Below are 19,247 nucleotides of genomic sequence, written 5' to 3'. Positions count from 1 at the left end.
ATAAAGTGACCACATATTAGTAGAACTGGAACTAACTAACGAAGAAAAATATGCTGTTTCCTTATAGTCACAGAATCTCATTAAAGACATTGACAGACTGGAAAAAGTACAACGGCGAGCCACAAAACTGATTCCAAATATCAAAAATAAATCATACGAAACTTGACTAAAACACATGAATCTGTTTTCCCTAAAAAAGCGTAGACTCAGAGGTGACTTGATACAGGTCTTTAAGATTTTAAAGAGAATTGACATCAAAAGTGACAAAATTTTCACACTGAATGAGAATCAGACAAGAAACAGTGGTCTCAAACTGTCCGGAAATAGATTAAATTTGGAAGTAGGTAGAAACAACTTTGCCAACCGTGTAGTTAATGAATGGAATAAACTTCCTGCACAGGTAGTGCAATGTAGTTCAGTTCGAAGCTTTAAGAATCATTTAGATAAACACCTAAGCAAGATGCTGTAATGATTATAATTTATTTTATATTATTTGTTTTTGTTTTGTTATCATTTGTCTGTCTGATTTTCATCTATTATTAGTTATATGTCAATTTATTATTATTTACTATTTACCTGTTTATTATTTAACTATACCTATGCATTTATTTATGTATTTTATTTGTTATTTACATTATTATAGTTTTTATCTATTATTTTATTATTATTATGATTTTTTTTTCGCATCCGACCTAGATATGGACCAAAAGGTCTCCTGTCGGCATGCTCCGCCTTTGTAATCCTTTGTAAAAATACATGAGAAAAAATTAACAATATAGAAAGGGAAGAATGATGTATGGAAAAACAAATTTTGATAAAATGAGAATTTTTTTTCAAAAAGCAGACTGGGAAAGGTTATACAGGTAGTCATCGACTTACGACCTATGCGACTTATGACTGATCAACTTTACAACCACGAGATAGTGCAATAATATTTAACATTAAATAGAGCAATAGAATTGCAATGTTATGCCTGGCAGTGCAGTGCAATTACTCCACATGCCACAAGATGCGAGTACGATAGTTTTGGCAGGCTGCCGGCAGTGTCAGCATCCCAGCCAGATAAATATTCTTTCATTTTGTTTGTTTGAAGTAAAATGTTTCCTAATTTTGCATTTCATTTTGTATTTTTGTACTTCTATATGTTTTGCAATTAATAAAATGTAACAGTAAAACTTTCTTTATGCCTAGGCTAGTTTGTTGTCTATAATAATATGTTCGGTCCAGTGTGTAAACAAAAAGAATGTGTTTTGAAATTTAAAAAAAATCCAAATTTTGCCTTGCATTTTGTATTTTTATGTTTTGCAATTAATAAAATGTAACAGTAAATTTTTTTATGCCTAGTCTGTTGTCGATAACAATATGTTCGTTACAGCATTTTGTATTTTTATGTTTTGCGATTAATAAAATGTAACAGTAAACTTCGTTTACGCCTCGTCTGTTGTCGATAACAATATTTTCGGTACAGTACGTAAACGAAAAGAATGTGTTTTGAAATAAAAAAAATTCTAATTTTGCCTTGCAATGATTTTAATTTAACCAACAAAAAAGTGTTTATAGTTCAAAGATGACAGGACTTTATTCAGTATGCGTAGGCCTGGGCTACATTTCCTAACGAAATTTATAAAAAAAAAGTTAATAAATATTAAACAATGTACATACATACATACATACATATACCAAGGCTTTTTCCCCCTTACAAGGGGGGTAGCCAAAAAGAAAAAGGCATAAAATCATTCCCACCCATTCCACCCCTGAATACACTCCACACCCTTCCACCCTCCCTCTTATCTTAGCACCTCCTGAATGACGGGTCATCCCTGCACCTTGTCCACTGCCCTGGGTCAGAAGCAGTGTCACAAGACACAGCACATCCACAGCAACGCCGCTTCATTAAATCGGCGACCCCCCCTCTCCGTCCCCTCACTGCATAAAATGAGAGGACGGGGAGAAATCCCTTCAGGCTGCGTCAAATTTTGATCACACATACTACCTCACCCCCCATCCACCCGCCCATTCCACCTCATGCTATCACAATATCATCCATATACAACCATTTTCCATTCACCCCTGTCTTCTGTCCTCTCCCGTCCTTCCTCAACAGACATTCCCCTCTTCCCCAAAGCCCCCTTCACCCCATCCATCCACCTCATCCTAGGACGTCCCCTCATGTTCACTCCCTCCACACCTCTTTTACTAGTCTTTCTTCACTCATTCTTTCCATGTGTCCAAACCATCCTAATATTCTTTCATCAACCCTATCTCCCAGCTCCTTTTCCACCCCTGTTCTTCTCCTCACCTCCTCATTTCTCACTCTATCTAGCCTAGTAATCCCCATCATACTTCTCAGACACCTCATCTCAAACACATTCAAACTCCTTCTCTCTTCCTCTCTTATGTTCCATGTTTCTGCCCCATACAGTGGCGTTGGCACAATCACTCCTTCATACAGTCTCCTCTTAGCATCCATTCCCAAATGTCTATTCCTCATTACACTCTTTAATCCACCAAGGCATTTACTCGCTTCTCTCAATCTACATTCTACCTCCACTTTCACTCCACCTTTCCCTGCCACATTTGCACCCAAGTATCTAAAACTATCCACTTCCTCCAGTCGATCTCCCTTAATGCTCACTTCCAGTCTACTGCCACTTTCACCCCTTGTACATCTCATCACCTTACTTTTACCCACATTTATCTTCAGCTTCTTCTATCACATACTCTCCCAAACTCTGCCACCAACTTCCTCAATCCCTCCTCCGATCCTGCCACAAGCGCAGTGTCGTCTGCAAACAACAGCTGGCTCACCTCCCACCTTTCTCCATTTTCCCCAACCATCTCCAATCCCCTGCCAACCACCCTTGCATTTACCTCTCGCACCACCCCATCCATGTAGCTCAAAGATAATAATATTTCATTCAGTATGCATACGTTTCCTAAAGAAAGCCTGATAGTAAAATAATAAAAGGTAAAAAAATACAGTATTAAATATCATAGGTCAAAAATGATAGTATTTTATTCAGTATGCTTAGGCCTAGGCTATGTTTCCCAAAGAAAATCAGATAAGATTATAAAAAGGTTAAAAATACTATAAAACAAAGTTCAAACATGCTAAGATTATTTCAATATGTTAAATATAATATACAATATATATATATATATATACAATAACAAAAATAATATTTAAAGGGTAATGTATATATATATATATATATATATATATATATATATATATATATATATATATATATAAAGGGTAATATATACTGTATATATATAAAGTCTGACTTGCATCCAGATTGACTTACAACCTGTCTGTCAGAACCGAACTCGGTCGTAAGTCAATGACTACCTGTACAAAGAGGAAACAACAGTAGAAGAGAAATGGAAAATCTGGACAAAATTTTATAAGGAAGGAGTGGAAAAATATGTTCCAAGACAAAAACAAGAAAAAGGATACATAAAATGTTGGTACAACAAAAGATGTAGAGTTAAAAGATAAAAGGGATAAAACTTGGATAAAATGGAGGAAATGTAAAAGACCCAAAAAATTATATGTACTGGTTATAGAAATGAATATGTACAAGTGCGCAGAGAAGAAAAGAGAAAATACAAAAAGGATGTCAGAGAAAAATGTAAAGATCAACCAAAACTATTTTATAGATTTGTAAACAACAAACTGAAAAACAAACAAGAATTAGTGAAACTACAACAAGGAGGAATAGAATACATACAAGAAATAGAAATGGCATAAATTATGAACAAGCATGGGAGAGAAAGAAAAAAAAAAAAAAAAAAAAAAAAAGTGGAAAAGGAGGATCTGGGAGTCATTATTATATGTCCCCTGAGAAACATATACACAAATTTTTTTGGAGAAACTTATAATTTAATAAGAACAATCAGTGTCATTTACATACCTGGATGAAGAAATGGTGAAGGAAATACTAGTCACTTTGTTAAGACCAAAATTGGAGTATGCAGTGACAACGTGGTCACCAAGTACAAAAAAATGTAAAACACAACTTGAAAGAATACAAAGAGCAATTATGAAATTGGCATCAACACTCTCAGAACTATCATATGAAGAGAGGCTGGCAAAACTTGAGCTACAGACATTGGAGCGAAGAAGAGAGAGGAGACTTGATAACTATTTATAGAATCATGAAAGGCATGGAAATTATTGAAATTATTAATAGAGAAGATCTAATAAAATGGGATAGTAGATACACAAGAGAACACAAAAATAAAATAAAAAAAGAGAATTATAGAAAAGACCTGAAAAAGAGCAGCTTTCCCCACAGGATAATAGACGTTTGGAACAAGTTAGATGAGAATGCGGTGTGTGCAAAACCGATACACAAACTTAAAAACAGTCTAGATAAAACAAGATATGAAGACGCACCACAAGCATAGCTCCCCTTCCCGTAAAATACAACTATGTAAATACATATTACAGAAGGCAAGGGTGTGACTCAGCCAAACCATCCAGCTTTCACCATTCCACATCTATTTGTCGTCCTTTTTAACTTAGATCCTTGTGAATGAAGAGTGATTCCTATCTCCTGTCCACTGTTTGGGTCAGGAGCAATGCGGCAACACATAGCACTTTCACAGCAGAGCCCAACTGCCTAAGCTGGTTTATCCCCACCACTTCATTATATGGCAATACTCCAACCTTATCCATTCCACAATTTACTGAGCAGACAAGAAGAAATCCCTTCAAGCCACAAAATATCATTGAGAAAAAAAAGAGTAATCTGACAAAATTATAATGAAGTGAGATACAAGGATAATATGCCCTATTATGGTCATTAAAGTAAATGTTAGTACGAGTTTTTTTTCCCTTTCTTTTTAGATGACAAATGAAACTGACTTATATTACTGAAACAAGTGACAGATACCTGCTTACGGTGGCCCTGCAAGTTGGATGGCAGACAGAATTATCTCCCTGTTACCCATTTTCAAAATACATCAAAACCCTAACCTCCATCAGAAAATGCAGCCCTAAGGAGCCTAAGATCTTTCTTTGTCAACTTCAACTGTATTTCTTCCATTTTTTCATATCTGGAAAGCTGACAACAGGCAACTGCTCCCCTCCTCCCACTACTTTCATATGGTGATATGGACACATTCCCACACACGGACTCAACAGTCCACTTTCCTCCCAGAGATTAATGGGCAACAGCCAAGGACCATTGCCAGCTCATGTGGGGCTGCATATTTCCATTCCTATAATGGAATCCTATATTGCAATACCTGAAGTGCCCTTGTTTGAGTTTGAATAAAACAAATATACAAAAATATATATATATATATAAATAAACATAATATATACATATACCAAGCTTTTTCCCCCTTACATGGGAGGTAGCCATCAAAAGGCATAATTCTACTCCCACACATTTCACCCCCACCCATTGAACTCCCATTCACCATCCATCCCTCCCTCTCATCTTGGCTCCTCCTGGATGATGGGTCATTCCTACCTCTTGCACATTGCCCAGGGTCAGAAGCAATCAGGCATGATAGTGGGTAACCAAAAAAAAAATCTACATTGGGCGGGGGTCCAGGGGCAGAGCCCCTGCACTTTTGCTCTTTCATGAACAAATTTAAAGGCATTTTGGGGGATTTTTTTTTTTATTATAAAACTGTAAAGGCAAAAGACTGGGTTGGATGACTTAGATCCATTCATCCCTTTTCCCGACATGTTTTGAAAAGCATACAAACCTAAATTCCAGTAAAGGAGAGTTCAGCAAGAACCATCCTATTCATTTTTTTCTGTCTGCAAACTCTGCAGTCCCTGGGCTGAATTGCTATTAAACAAATGCATGCAAGCTGTTCCCTTGATGTTGCTATCAATATAATTTAGCCAAAATAAAATCTATCTCAGTCATCACCTTGCTATACGAACACATGCGCACCACACAACGCAATACTACACAAAATGAATCACTTGTGGGCCAGCACAAAATAAACCGCTTACACACAGGTACACCTGACATATGAATTGCCCAAAATTTCACATCAACCAAAAATTATTTGACCACCACAATTTTTTTTTTAACAGGATCGTTTATTACAATCGGAAATTAATGTAAAAAAATCGAGATCATTGTCAGGAAAAGAAAAAATTGGAAGAATATCATGCCTGAGCAATGCAGCAAGACACAGCAATGCCACTTCATTTAATCAGTGACCCCCCCTCCCCATCCCCTCATGCAGAAACATTGAAGACTGGGAGAAATCCCTTGAGGCTACTTCAAAATATTATTCACACATAACCACACCCTAACACCCCTATCCCCCACCCACTTCCTTCTATGCATCACATTATCATCTGTACATAGCCATTCTCCACTCATCCCTAGCTTCTGCCTTCTACTTTCCTTCCCCAATAGACATCCCCCTCTTGCTAAATGCCCTATCACCCTATCCATCTCATCCTCAGTTATCCCCTCATGTTCATTCCATCAACCTCTGCCTTCCACACTTCTTTTACGAATCTTTTCTCACTCATTCTTTCCATGTGTCCAAACCATCCCATTACTCTTTCATGAACCCTATCTCCCATCTCCTTTTCCACCCCCGCTCTCCTCACCTCTTCATTTCTCACTCTATCAAACCCTGTAACCCTTACCATACTTCTCAGACATTTTATCTCAAACAAATTTAAACTTTTGCTCTCTTATGTTCCATATCTCTGCCCCATACAGTGCTGTTGGCACAATCACCCCTTCTCTTAGCATCCATTCCCAAATGTCTATCTCATTAAATTTTTAAATCACCCAAGGCACTTCACTTGCTTCTCTCAATCTACAATCTACCTCTACCTCCAATCCTCCCTTTCTTGCCAAATGCGACTCCAAGTACCTAAAGTTATCTAATTCCCCCAGCCTCTCTCCTTCCTCTTCACTCCGGGGCACATTGCACGTCTGGCAGCATTCGCTGCCCGACGTGCGATGTGGCGTCATAATAATCGCATTATAAAAAAATAAAGTCGGTGCTCAATCGTTCGTTCTCTTTCACCCGTGAATTTTGATAACCATAGAAAATATGATGAAGCCAGTTTAGAGAGAATGGAGGTTATGTAGGTATGACTACAATAAATATAATCAAGACGCCGACGTCGGCATCATCGCGTACCCACTTGCTCCTCATGACACCTACGTAGGTATCACTGTATGGAAGTGGTTAGGATTCACTTCCTTACAACAACTGGCTTACCTCCCATTTTTCTCTACTTTCTTTAATCCCTTCACTATGGGCCAAAATCTCGCGGGCAGCATTAGCTGCCAGACATACGATGTTTCATCATAATACTCGCATCATAAAAAATAGTCACCGCTTATATCGATCGATCTCTCTTTCACCCGTGAATTTTGATAACCATGGAAAATGTGATGAAGACAGTTTAGAGAGTATGTCATTACGCAGGGGCAACTACAATAAATATAATCAAGACGCCGATATGGCAGCCTCGCGTATCCACTTGCTCCTCATGCCGCCTACGTAGGCGGCACCGTATGGGAGAGGTTAACCATCTCCAATCCCCTGCCAATTACCCTTGCATTTACTTCCTGCATAACCCCGTCCTAGTACATATTGAACAGCCATGGTGACATGCCATATCACTGGTGCAGTCCCACCTTTACCTCAAACCACTCCATCTCTCCATTTCTAATTCTATCACAAGCACTACTACTCTTGTAAAAACTTGACTGCACTTAACATTTTCCTCTGATCCTATATATCTGCAGTACCTCCCAGTGCTTTCCTATCCACTGTTATGAGCCTTTTTCAAATCCATAAATGTCTTAAAAAAAAAGCTAAAGTTCTCTCATATATCTGTCTTATCACAAAAATCTGATCCACATGACCACCTTTCCTAAAACCACACTGTTCCTCCCCAATTACTCCATCTGTTCATCTTCTAATCCTCTAAATCAAAACCCTCCCATAGGTTTTCCCAACTACTCTCAACAACCTGATCCCTCTGAAACTACTACACTCACATATGCCTCCTTTTCCCTTGTAAAGTGGAACTATACAGGCACTCCTCCAGTCTTCTGGCACTATCTTCCCTTAGACAAACATTAAACAATCTCACCAGCCAGTCCACCATCACTGTACCTCCCTTCTTCAGACTCATCATCATCTTATTAACTACTTGCACCCTATCTTTTCTTATCTATCCCTCATTTTCCTCATCCATCACCGTCATTTTCTTAGCACCTCTCACTGCAACCACCATTCACTCCCTATCCTCCTCCACATTTAGCAACTCTCTAAAATATTCTGCCCACCTTTCTTTTACCGCTGCCTCTTCCATTATTATCTTTCCGTCTATACCTTTTACCTTTCCTTCTCTACTTGATTCACCTCCCCTTCCTCTCTTAATTTCTTTCTAAAACATCTTTTTATTACTTGCAAAATTTAGTCATACTCTTTCCCCATTTTAAATTTGTCTTCTTGCCTCCTTTATTTTATGTTTTGTTTCTCTCTCTTTTTTTTTTTTTTAACCTCGCAGGTGTTTCTCTGGTCTGATTATGCAACCAGTCTGTGAATGCTCATTTTTTCTTCACTTCTACAACCTTCTCTGCTTCATCATCCAACCACTCACTACTTTTTCTTCTATTCCCTCCCATATGCCTTGTTCCACACTCCATCTTTGCACGTCTTGTTACTCCCTTCTCAAAACACCCCCATTCCTTCTCCACTCCTACCTCTACTTTATCCTTCATCTCCTTTCACACTTCTCTCAGCTCCTTTTTGTAAAAATGATAAAAAAAAAAAAAAAATGTAAATGTAAAGTAACGTGTGCAGCATGCAAATGACATTGACCATGGGACAGTGCATAGGAAAGTCTAATTCTTTATGAGTCAAGAACAAAAATGAAATAGATGGTTACCTCAAACGGAGTTCCTATGGTGGATGTTAGTTTCATCATGTACCTGGGAAGCTGTCTGAGTGAAGACAAGATGGAAGGAATATTCATGGATTAAAGTCAATTAGGAACCTATACATTAACTTCAAGAAGTAAAACCTACATTAGAAACTTCACTAATAACTAGGTGATACAAGAGGTAACAAAAAGTTGACTATTTATGAATAAGAATGATTACAGAAAAAGTATCTTTGTACATGATAGTACTTATTACTACAAGATGTCAGATGGACAGAACAAACTACTTGAGAAAACATGAACTTGCTTTACAATGTCATTCAAATAGCTTTGTCTACAGTCATATTTCTTCAATAAATTTGAATATTTTCAGTAAAGAAGAAATATACCATAAAAATTAAAGGCAGAATGAGAGACTAAAAGGCAAAATAAAAATATACCAGTGTTGGAAAAGATTCTACAACATGCAGTTCAAATAAACAAGCCATGCTGACCATAATAAGGAGCTCTTTCTTACTAAGACTAATTTGTCATGGGATGTTTTATCCAAAATATGCAAACTGAAGTTATTTTTCCACATTTACTCATTGATTGTATTTTTCTAAATGGTATTTTGTCAACCCAAAGCAGATACTGATAGTCTACTTTCAACTTGATGCATTTCTTAGTTACTTTCCCCATTTATATATATATATATCTTTTTTTATCAACCACAATGCACTTTAATTCTAAGCCATAAAAATCGGAAGAACCATGGAGGCACATGCAGAAACTGAAATGTGGTATGCCCGAGGACTCAAACCAATGCAGCAAGCACATGACCAGTGCTGTATTGACTTAGACCAATACACCATCATGATATATATATATATATACACACACACACACACAAATATATACAGTGCTCGACAAAAGTTCGCGGCGCCTCAGCGAATCTAAACAAAAATGCACAAAAATGTAATTAATCATTATATTTATTGGATTTTTACTCGCCTAATACTTGGTTGGGAGTCCTTTGCGCTTTAATACAGCCTCAAGACGATGTGGAAGTGAAGCAGCTAGGTTGTGGAGGGTTGTAGGCTCCAAATTATCCCAGATTTCCTGAATGGCTGCCTCGAGCTTGGGTATAGAGCTGACGTCTTTGCCTTGTAACCTCTTCTTTATAATGTGCCACAAATTTTCAATTGGGTTCAAATCAGGGCTATTACCTGGCCAGTCCTTTATAAAGTTCACTTCACAGTCGTTGAGCCAAGTAGTGATGGATTTAGCAGTGTGGCAGGGGGCACCGTCCTGCTGAAAATCTGTGGCACCTGTTTTTTCAAATGATTCAGGTAAATTTTCACACAGAAGCTCCAAGTACACGTTTTGGTTCACTTTTAAGTTCTTGGGTAACACTACTAATGACCCCAAGCCCTTGCCGCTGAAACAGCCCCACACCATTAAAGTATCAGGGAATTTGACAGTACCCTTGACGTACCGAGGGTCAAGTGGGTCACTTCCATGTCGCCGGTACACCTTTGCACCACGGTTACAGGTGACACTGAAGGTGGCCTCGTCAGACCACAAAACGTCAAGCCAGTCGTCCTCAGTCCAGTGAGAGTATTTCTTGGCAAATTCAATCCTTCTGGCTTTCTGCTTCTTGGTGACAAGTGGCTTAGCAACAGGCTGGTGACTCACGTACCCAAGCTCATGCACCCTTCGTGACACTGTCCTCACAGACACCTCACCAAACACCCCAGGGTTCTGTTCCTTCACTACCCTTGCTGTCTTACGAGGAGATGCCTCTAGAGTTCATTTTATGATGGTATCTGCCCTTGTAGAAGTCTTTCTAGGGCGTCCTGAGCGTGGTTTGTGAACAGGCAAAATGTCATCTGGCAAATCTCTTGCACGTGCACACCACTTCCTCACTGTAGACTTTGCACAGCTTAACTGTTCACTTATTTCCTTCATTTTCTTGCCTGATTCACGTACAGCAATGATCTGGGCTATTAACTGCTTGCTTCTATAAGCTGCATTGGCCATGGTAAGGTCACAGGATTGGAGCTACCAAAAAAAAATGTACCGCAGACACTCTCTCACAAAGACTTCTACAAGGGCAGATACCATCATAAAACGAACTCTAGAGGCATGGGGTCATTAGTAGTGTTACCCAAGGACTTAAAAGTGAACCAAAATGTGTACTTGGAGCTTCTGTGTGAAAATTTACCTGAATCATTTGAAAAAACAGGTGCCACAGTTTTTCAGCAGGACGGTGCCCCCTGCCACACTGCTAAATCCATCACTACTTGGCTCAACGACTGTGAAGTGAACTTTATAAAGGACTGGCCAGGTAATAGCCCTGATTTGAACCCAATTGAAAATTTGTGGCACATTATAAAGAAGAGGTTACAAGGCAAAGACGTCAGCTCTATACCCAAGCTCGAGGCAGCCATGCAGGAAATCTGGGATAATTTGGAGCCTACAACCCTCCACAACCTAGCTGCTTCACTTCCATGTCGTCTTGAGGCTGTGTTAAAGCGCAAAGGACTCCCAACCAAGTATTAGGTGAGTAAAAATCCAATAAATATAATGATTAATTACATTTTTGTGCATTTTTGTTTAGATTCGCTGAGGCGCCGCGAACTTTTGTCGAGCACTGTATATATATATATACATACTTCAATTTCCAATATATGCTTCCTTTGAGCTTCTCAGTCTTGACTGTGATGGCATGGAATTATAAGTGAATTGTGGTTGAAAAGATATTAATCTGTTCACTGGGAACCATTCAGTGTATGTATATACATATGCACACACACACACACACACATATATATATATATATATATATATATATACACACACACACACACATATATATATATATACACACACACACACAGGTAGTCATCGATTTAATGACCGGGTTAGCTTCTGACTGACCAGTTGTAAGTCGATTCGGTCGCAAGTCAGTCTTTGTTCTAAATGTATGGGTAAAAATGTTAGGATTATCTATCATACCCCAGAGAAGCCCTCGCCACAATTTGAGGAATTCATATCCCAACTGCTGGGATACATGGAGAACAACTACTTTGCTGATTTATTTTTTAGGATCTAAATGAAAACTATGCTGATTCCTTGTATGAGAAATTGATCTTTTGAAGGACTGAACATAATGAATCTGATCACACTGGAAGATACATGTGGGAGATTTGATCATGATGTACACAGGAGGGAGGAGTTGCATTAAGAAAAAGAAAAAGAAAATCTTACCAAGGGATGACAAAAAGACATTGTTACAAAATAAATAAGACAACATGTAACTGAGACAATGTTTTCAGGTTGGGAGTATGGAGCCTTGGAATGGCTTGTGATAAAATTATGTTGAACAAAAATATATGCACTATACTTTTCTTTCGTTTGGTAAGAGAGTGATGCCTGCCAACTAGATGGTCATAAAGTTGATCAGTTGTAAGTCGTATACGTCGTAAGTCGATGACTACCTGTATATACATACATGCACACACACGACAGTCGAAGTGACAGAGAAGTTTGGAACTCCAGGAAAAACTTCACATTTTGTGGATCTCAATGATGAGGGAGTACCTGTGTTGTATTAGTAGGGAAGGGGGAAAGCTTGTGGTGTAGTGGGAAGGTGAAGAAAAAGGAGAAGGGGAGGGATTATGGAAGGATATGAGGAAGGGGACGAATGGGCCCCAGACGTCAGAAGGAATGTAAACAAGAGATGTGCAGATGGCACAGGTGAAGTTGAAGAAATCAGTAAAGGCATAAAAATTAGAAATGTAGATAAGAGCAGCACAATAGAAAGTGGGGATAATTATTTCTATGGATTTAATAAGGGAGGAGGTAACAACCTCACCTGATTGGCAAGTCTAGAGGAAAAACTAGCAAAATTGAACAAATCAAGGGAAGTTAGGTTTAGCCAACTGGTACTGATTACACAAAGAGTGGATAAATTGGAAAAACTAAAGAAGGAGAACCAAAACCTAAATAATGAAATATGAAATAGAATTAAAATGACAGTTAAAATAAGTAAAAGAGGAGATTGAGGAATTAAAGAGGAATAATAAAGAGAATAAAGAATCCATAGCAAAAGAGGTGAGTGGTTCTAAAAAGGTTCAGGAGAATAGCAAAATTAAATTTAGAGATATAGTGAAACAACAGATGAGGGAACACACTAAGGACACAGTTATTAAAGTGATGAGAGAGAAGGAGAATATAGTAAGAGACTTAGCGGATAAAAAGAAATGTATAATTATATTAGGAATGGAAGAGAAACATAATCCAAATAGGACTAAAAGAGTATGAGATGAGAAAGAGTGAACAAGGTGCTAAAAATATTTCAAGAAGGTGAACAGGAAATAGGGAAAGAAATTGAAGAAATAGACAAGAGAAATACAATATAGACAAGGCCAGACCAATTAAGGTTAAATTCAGGTCACAAACAACACCAAAGAATGTCTTATCAAAATGAGGAAAACTAGCAGAAAGTGATCAGTATAAACAGGTATGGATAAAAAGAGAGATGAATAAAGAGAAAAGAGAGGAAGAGAAAACAAAAAGAATAGAAGCTAAGAAAAAAAACAAGAACAGAACAGTCAAAGAGAAATTCTATTGGAGAGTAATGGGTATGAAAGTGAGGAAATGGTTCATAGCAGACAAAAACAGATGGGAAACAGAAACAGGATGGAGGTAACAGAAAATTAAAAGTGTCCTTCACAAATATAGATGGATTAATAACAGGCTTGAATGAACTGAATGATTACCTGATGGAAAAGGAACCTGACATAATAGGAATTGTGGAGACAAAATTGAAAGGTCCATTACCACCCAACAGTGTAGGACATGGTGCATATAATTATTGCATTACAAACAGAGAAGTAAAACAAGGGGGTGGAGTTATGTTCCTGATTAAGAGGGATATAAATGTGAGGAATGTTACATATGGAAAGAATAGAGTGGAGATGATTATGATGGAAATAGAGGACAGGGACAAGAAGAGCAGGAAGTTTGTGGTAAATTATGTGCCTCCTAAAACGGCTTTGTGGGAAGAGAGAGAACACAAAAATATGTTAGAAGACACAAGAAAAACACTAAATACGATAACGGAAGATGGAGGAATAGTTATAATGGGTGACTTTAATTGTTAAGAAATCTGCTGGGAAGAGATGACAGTGAAGGGTGGAGACGACCTATGGGGAAATGTACTACTTGATATTATTATAGAACATACAATGAAACAATTGATAAAAGAGAATACTAGGTATAGAAATGAGGAAGAGCCATCGAGACTAGACCTAATAATCACATCAGAACCTGAGATAGTGGACAAGATTGAATATAAGACACCACTTAGCAAAAGTGACCACATATTAGTTGAACATGGGAAAAGTGAACAATATAGAAAGGGAACAATGATATATTGTAAAAGAAATTTTGATAAAATGAGAAAAAAAAATAAATAAATAAAAAGCAGACTGGGAAAGAATATACAAAGAGGAAACAACAGTAGAGGAGAAATGGAAAATATTAACAAATATTTATAAGGAAGGAGTGGAAAAGTATGTCCCAAGACAAAAACAAGAAAAAGGATACGTAGAATGTTGGTACAACAAAAGATGTAGTGAGTTCAAAGACAAAAGGGATAAAGGTATACTGATTATAGAAATGAATATGTACAAGTGTGCAGAGAAGAAAAGAGAAAATACAAAAAGGATGTCATAGAAAAATGTAAAGATCAACCAAAACTATTTTATAGATTTGTAAGCAACAAACTGAAAAACAAACAAGAATTAGATAAACTACGACAAGGAGGATTAGAATACACAGAGGAAATAGAAATGGCAGAAATTATGAACAAGCATTTTAAATCAGTGTTTATGAGAGAGAACATACAACTTAGAGATGTCAAGTGGGAGGAGAAAGTCCCCCTATGAAAGAGATAGAGGTAACAAAGAATGAAATAATGAATCACTTAAGTAATCTCATGGTCAGAAAATTGCATGGTGCAGATGAAATGGCAAACTGGATTTTGAGAGAATGGAGGAACAAACAGACAAAATACATAGTCTAATAAGCAGTTCATTGAAGGAAGGAAAAGTTCCAGAAGATTGGAAAAGAGCAAATATAGTACCAATATATAAAGGGGAAAACAAAGAAGATCCTACAAACTATAGACCGGTCTCTCTTATAAGTATGGTAGCTAAAATATGTGAAAGAATGGTCAAAATTAGATGGGTAAAACATTTGGAAAAAACAATGTACTAAATCCGAGGCAGTTTGGATTTAGACAAGGAAGATCATGTGTCACAAACTTGATGTGTTTTTATTCAAGACTAATAGATATAATACAAGAAAGATGGATGGGCTGATTGTGTCTTTCTAGACCTAAAAAAAAGCTTTTGATAAGGTGCCACATAAGAAATTACTAAAGAAATCAGAAACTGCAGGAGGATTACAGGACAAACTACTTAAGTGGAGGGAAGACTTCTTGTATGAAAGAAAAATGAGAGTGGTGATAAGAGACAAACATTCCAATTGGGATGAGGTGATTAGTGGAGTTCCACAAGGAACAGTTTTGGCCCGATTAATTTTTGCTATATATATTTATCCCCATCTGGGGTATTGGCTGCTTGTTATTGTGGCAAAGTAGCATGCAGTTGATACTTTAGGGTCTATATGGGGCACCCCTACGGACCAGAGTCCCACATCATTTTGTCTATGATAGAGGAAAACTCTGTTCATAGAGAAATGATGACACTTTTATATTACGACTGTCCCTCCGTTATGCTGTCCCCCAACCCCTTGTTGCTGTCCTGTACCATTTCTCTGAGTATTCTTTTTCTGTGATGGGGGAAAAGAATACTGCCACCAAGTATTCCCACTTGGATTGTAAGAGGCGAGAAGAAAGGGACAGGGATTAGGACTATGCATCCTTCTCCTTGTAGCCCCACAGGGGACATTCCTAAACAAAAAAGAGAAGGCATAAGAGGGTCTGGAAGTTCTCGGACCAGCACCCTAAGGTTTGGGTCTTTTAATGTGCGTGGATGTGGTACAGATGAGAGTAAAAGGGAAGAGATAGGTAGTATGTTTGTGAGAAGAAAGACGGATGTGTTGGCTTTGAGTGAAACTAAGTTGAAAGGGAAGGGTGAGTGTAAGTGGGAGGTTATCAGGAGTGAAGAGAGGGCGAGGGAGGGAAGGGGTGGTTATTCTAGTAAGTGAAGAGATAGGTAAATGGGTAGTGGAGTGGAAGGAGGTTTCCTCAAGGATAATGTGGATGAAGGTGAAACTGGGGAAGGAGATGTGGGTCTTTGTAAGTGCATATGGGCCTGGCAGTGAGAAGAGTGTAGAAGAAAGGGAGGCCTTTTGGATAGATCTAAATGAGTGCATAGAGGATTTAGGAAGAAATGTAAATATAATAGTACTGAGAGACCTAAATGCTAGGGTAGGAAATGGTCCAATCGATGGAGTGGTTGGGAAATGTGGAGTTCCAGGAAAGAATCGTAGTGGAGAGTTGATGGTGGAAATGTGTCTAGAAAGAGAGTTGATGATAGCAAATACAGTGTTTCGGAAGAAAGTCAAGCATAAGTACACATAGGAGAGGGTGGTGGAGGGAAGGGTGGTAGATAGAGCACTAATGGATTATGTAGTGGTAAATAGGATTATGATAGGAAGAGTCAAGGATGTACATGTGCTAAGGGGAGAGGGTGGGGGAATATCAGATCATTTTTTGGTGGAAGGTAAGTTGAGAGTGGAGGATAGATGGAGAAAGAGGAAAGGGACAAAAGGTAGGGAGGTTCTTAGAGTGAACTCTTTGAATGAAAAGGAAAAGGAGAAGGAGTACGGAAAGAAGCTGAAGGAGGAGTGGGAGGGAGTAAAGGATAGAGTAGAGGTAGGTGTGGAGGAGGAATGGGGATGGTTCAAGGAGGGAGTCATAAAGTGTGCAAGGATGGTGTGTGGAACACGAAGGACAGGGAGAAATAGAAGAAAGGGTAGTGAATGGTGGGATGAGGAAACAAAGAAGGTTGTAGAAGAGAAGAAGCGAGCTTTCACAGATTGGTTACAAAATAGGATGAGGGAGTCATATGAGAGGTACAAAGAAAAGAAAAGAGAAGTAAAGCAAAAAGGTAAAGGAGGCAAAGAGGAGAGCAGATGTGAAATGGGGTATGAGTATGACAGAAAATCTTGAAAGTAATAAAAAGATGTTTTGGAAAGAAATTAAGAGAGGAAGAGGAGGCGAATCAAGTAGAGAAGAAAAGGTAAAAGGTGCAGATGGGGAGATGATAATGGAAGAGAAGGCAGTAAGGGGAAGATGGGCAGAATATTTTAGGGAGTTGCTAAATGTGAAGGAGGATAGGGAGGGAAAGATAGCTGCAGTGGGAAATGTGAAGAAACTGAGAGTGATGAGTGAGGAGAATGGAGAAATAAGGAAGGATGAGGTGAAGGCAGTTAAGATGATGAAAGCAGGTAAGGCACCTGGTCTGGATGGATGCCATGCAGAATGTCTGAAAAAGGGAGGTACAGTGATGGTGGACTGGTTGGTGAGGTTATCTAATGTTTGCTGGAGAGAGGGTAGAGTGCTGGAGGACTGGAGGAGTGCCTGTATAGTTCCTCTTTACAAGGGAAAAGGGGACAAGTGTGAATGTAGTAGTTTCAGAGGGATTAGCTTGTTAAGTGTAGTTGGGAAGGCTTATGGGAGGATCTTGATTGAGAGGATTAGGAGAGGAACAGAAGGAGTAAGTGGTGAGGAACAGTGTGGATTTAGGACAGGTAGAGGTTGTGTAGATCAGATCTTTGTGGTAAGACAGATATGTGAGAAAGCTATAGGAAAGGGGAAGGATGTTTTTTGGGCTTTTATGGATCTGGAAAAGGCTTATGATAGAGTAGACAGAAAGGCACTGTGGGAGGTTATGCAGATATACGGGATAGGAGGAAAGCTTCTGGGAGCTGTCAAGAGTTTTTATGAGAGTAGTAGAGCTTGTGTCAGGATTGGAAATGGAGAGAGTGAGTGGTTCAAGGTAAAGGCCATGAGGCTGAAAATTCTGTCAGTGAAACCTGATCAACTACTGCACAATGGGCACAAAATTCCTGTTTCACACTCCAAAAAATATCCAGGACTAACAATATGGAGCACCAGAAAAGGAATAATGGAGTATGTATGATGGTCCTGTATTATGGTAGCAAACGTTAGTTGCTACATCTATGGTCAACTTTGATAATCTGGCATCTGATTTGTGATTTACAATAATGATAACTAAGTACTTTTGGCTGACAAAATAGTTTAGGATACTCCCAAAGTAGTTCCAAAATTAATGTCAATCATTCAGTCTGTTGCCTCAGTTCTCTCCTGTGTGAGACCCAAGGCCTCCGGGATACCAGCCACTCCAACCAGTTCAGACTGTCACTTAGTGAAGAGATTTAGTGTTGCTGTCAAAAACGGGTGATTGTATGTCAGAGATGCTCTGTGTCTTCTGTGTGGTGATTGTACATACATACATATGCCAAAGTCTTTTTTCCCTCTTCCAAGGGGGGTGGCCAATGTCAAAAGGCATAAATCCACTCTTACCCATTTTATCCCCACCCACTCCACTCCTCCCTCCCTCTTTTCTTGGCTCCTCCTGGATGATGGGTCATCCTTGTATCTTGTCCACTGCCCTGGGTCAGAAGTAATGCAGCAAGACAGCACATTCACAGCAAGGCCACTTCATTTAATCAGTGACCCCCCCCTTTCCGTCCCCTCATGCAGAAAAAGAGAAGACGGGGAGAAATCCCTTCCAGTTACTTAAAAATATCATTTACATATAACTGTGGTGTGGTATATTGCTTTGGTCTGGGATACTAGCATAGAGCAGGGTACCATAGTGTTATGGCGTGGCCTGACCAGCAGTGACGCTTCCCATAAAAGGACCCTTTGTTATAGCCAACAAGGCCACTTTTCATACTTACACTAGGTGTGGCAGTCTTCGCCCTGTGAAGACACAGCTCCCACACTAGTTGATACCCAGCTCTCCCGTGCGCACCTAGCACTCACATGTATGCATAACCCACTGATTAATAAACATGTAAATCCCCCACATTTCACTGTTGCCTTTGGTTGCAGGAATGCTTGCAAACATGGCACAGCAAGTAGGATTGCTTGCAGTTGCCTGCAATTGCTTGCAACTTGCAACAGTGGAATGTGGGACGATACGCAATTCGGTAGCACATACATGAACAAAGCACTGACAGAACTAGACGAATGGGTGACAGTGTATGTGCTGGACTGTGATTGCAGTGCTGTGCAACAGTGTGCATACTGGACTGTGAAATGCAGTGTGACACTCTTTCAAGAACACATAGTGGTGCA

General features: G+C 38.8%; 1 protein-coding gene across 6 annotated transcripts in view; it reads right to left on the bottom strand.

Moving 5' to 3' along the window:
- LOC143020474 (uncharacterized) overlaps positions 1 to 19,247 on the bottom strand; it is a 67,052-nt gene that overhangs the window by 16,979 nt on the left and 30,826 nt on the right. For 5 of the 6 annotated variants that reach the window (XM_076176925.1, XM_076176900.1, XM_076176919.1 and 2 more), the window contains one exon: positions 8,909 to 8,963. The exons of the other annotated variant lie outside the window; for it this stretch is intronic. The gene's annotated coding sequence lies outside the window, so the exon portion shown is untranslated. The remainder of the gene's footprint in view (positions 1 to 8,908; positions 8,964 to 19,247) is intronic. 6 annotated transcript variants of the gene reach the window in all.

Source organism: Oratosquilla oratoria, chromosome 3, assembly GCF_046742065.1.
Source record: "Oratosquilla oratoria isolate Oo_2021 chromosome 3, ASM4674206v1, whole genome shotgun sequence".
Taxonomy (NCBI): Eukaryota; Metazoa; Arthropoda; class Malacostraca; order Stomatopoda; family Squillidae; genus Oratosquilla; species Oratosquilla oratoria.
The sequence above is the reverse complement of the archived record's forward strand: the minus strand, read 5'-3'. Positions and strand labels throughout refer to the sequence as shown.